Genomic DNA, 2907 nt, shown 5'->3' with positions numbered 1-2907 from the left:
TCTTTTTCTTTTTCTATTCTTGAAAGATCTTTTTCTGTCAAATGTTCGTCATACTTTTCTTTCAGGTTTTTTTTGTCACTGCTGTTTTCGAAAGCAGTGCAGTCTTCACACTGATCTTTTTTGGGTTGGTGAAAACCTATGTTGAAGTTATTATGACCCACAGTAATGGCTAGGAATACGAGGTGTTGATGCAATGTGATCCCGTATTTCTTTCAAAACAGATTTGTCAGTTTTGTTTTTTGGTGGGTGCCTACCTCTTAATTCGTCTAGAACCATATTGGTGATTGATTAATTTCTTTTTTGCTGGACAGTACGAATGGGTCTATCATTGATTCCAAGAGCTGATACGAAAAATGTCTTTTACTCTCGAGTTTTCAATTGTAAAATAATATGCATTATTATTTTTTCGACAGTTCCTGTTGATGACATTGTGGGTGGGATCATTTTCTACCCAAATGTATCGATACTTCGGCTTAATATCGATCATCGAAGACGCAATAAAAGATCGTTGCTTGTTGATACATCCAAAGTTCCAGTAATTCGTAAATATTTTCAATCGATCTTCTGCATTTACTTTTGTCGAACATCTAAGCCTGCACTGACAAACGGGACCCATTTTTCTGCCTTCAATGAACCTATCACTCTTCGAATTTGAAATATAGGGTTTTACAAATCTCCTTGGATCGAAAGCTTTATTTTTTTTCCAAATATCTTTTAAAATTTGTCTCTTTTTTGAATTCAGCTTTTATTTTTCATTGATTGTATAGTTTGTATCGTGCCTGAAGCTGGATTAGTAGACTCCGCAGAACAACTTGAAGAATTAAAATTTGGGTCATCACAGTCATCATCTGAAGAAAAATCAGAGCCTGTCTCATCGGATGGAGAAGCTGACAAAGATTGTTCATTTACTAGGTTACTTTGACCTGCTGTTAGATTAGAGACACTGGCACCACTACATGCAGGTTCAGAAGTGATTTGATTTCGAGTATCTATGTTGAATTGAAGTTGAGTATATTCAGTTGATTGTATAAACGAAGCAGTTGATTGACGATTGGGTAAACCAGGTTGATTCGAAGGTGTATGTTGATGCTAAAAGCAATATTCAGGCGAAAATTTAACATCAAAAAAGATTACGTAGATGACTATAAAATACTTAGTGTTTTCGTAGTTATAACAATTATTGTTTTGTACATCTAATGGTGATGCTGGAAAATATGGTTCAATTACTAGGCTACGTTGACCTGCTATTAAATAGTGACGCTGCACCCAGGTTCAGAAGTGATTTCTGATTGTTGTTTGGGTAAACCAGGCTAAATCGAAGGTAAAACAGTGTAATGAGTAATTGAGATCGGTTCAATCTATATTATGAAACAGAAATTTGGTCGCATTTGAAAAATAATTATTTTCTAGGATATACTGCAAAAACAAAACTTTTTAAAGTTTTAGCTTATATTTTTCACACAAATTGACATAACTTCAGAAAGTGAGTTTTAACATTCGGAGAAGTAAAAATAAATTTTGACATAAAATACATAATGTCAGTTTAGTTTTAAGAAATTAATCAAATTTGTTTAGTTTTTCCCAAGCAAAATGACTTAACGCTAGTAAGCACTAAAATAATAGTGAAACGAATTGGTGAGAAATGACATATAACGAAAGGTGTCACTTTCCTAAAACTACCTACCTAATTTTCATACTTCAATAATATTTTTTACGATAAGTTCCACAAATAAAAAAGTGTCGAAAATAATTCCTCGTTTCAGTGTAGTCCGACATTTTCCGATAAAAACTTTGTCTGCAACAAACGACACAACAACTCACAATGACGGCTGACAAAAAACTGAAAATGTCATTTTACTGACGAATAGTTCAGGGACGTTATTAAAAATGCACAACGACACTTTCGCCCTCACGCCTTCAGTAAAACCAAAATGAATCTTTGATTTATATTCTAAGGACCTTGACACTTTGAGGAATATCATTTTAATAGTTTGAATGAATTTTTTAATAATTTCGCAAACATCCATGGATTTAGATTATTTTTGTTTTAATTTTTGTAAAATATGAATTTATTTTAAAAACAAATTCATAGAAAAGAAATAAATATATGTCTTTAAATAAAAATTAAATACAAATAAAATCATATAATTTAAAGAAAAATTTAATAATAAAAACAATTTTAATATTTTTTCTTTGAACATCTATTTACGGAGCTATGAAAATTGAGAGTGATTATTCACAATGAGAGGTTATTTTAATTTTTGTTCAAAATCTACTATCTACTTCTTAATCATAACATATATTTATTATTTAATTTAAAAGGAATTTGAAAAGACATAAAATAACATTAAATTAGGTAAAAAAAGAGGCTGTGATGCGACCCACACTGATACTCGTAACTTCAGATACCGTCTGTCGATATTTGTCTTGCTTAAAAGTTTGTAGTTTTTCGTGTTGGGTTAAAAACATTATCAGTTGATTTTTTCTTTAAAACTTTTAGAATTACCAGCGATAGTTTTCATGTAAATAAATAGTTTAGGTAGAAAATCTAGTTTTTTAAATAGATTTTTAGTCGAAAATAAATGTTTACAATTTTAGTAGCATTTCTTACATTTTTAAAAATTGGATGAATGAAATTATTTTGATAGATAGAAGGACTGAACATAAATTTTTAATAAATTTCCGTACTATTTTTTGTAGATTTTATTTTTTCATGAAAAAATTGTGAGATAATTATAAACAAAACTACTGAAAATCAAAAACAATATTTTCTGTGAAATTAAAAACAACTGTCAATTCGATTTTTCTTACAATTGTACTGAATGTTGACAACAATATTTTTAAAAGATGAAAGTAGTTTCTCAAAGTTTTGAAAAGATATTTCAGTCGAAAATCAATTTTTACCAG

Source organism: Eupeodes corollae, chromosome 2 (genome assembly GCF_945859685.1).
Source record: "Eupeodes corollae chromosome 2, idEupCoro1.1, whole genome shotgun sequence".
NCBI lineage: Eukaryota > Metazoa > Arthropoda > Insecta > Diptera > Syrphidae > Eupeodes > Eupeodes corollae.
The sequence above is the reverse complement of the archived record's forward strand: the minus strand, read 5'-3'. Positions refer to the sequence as shown.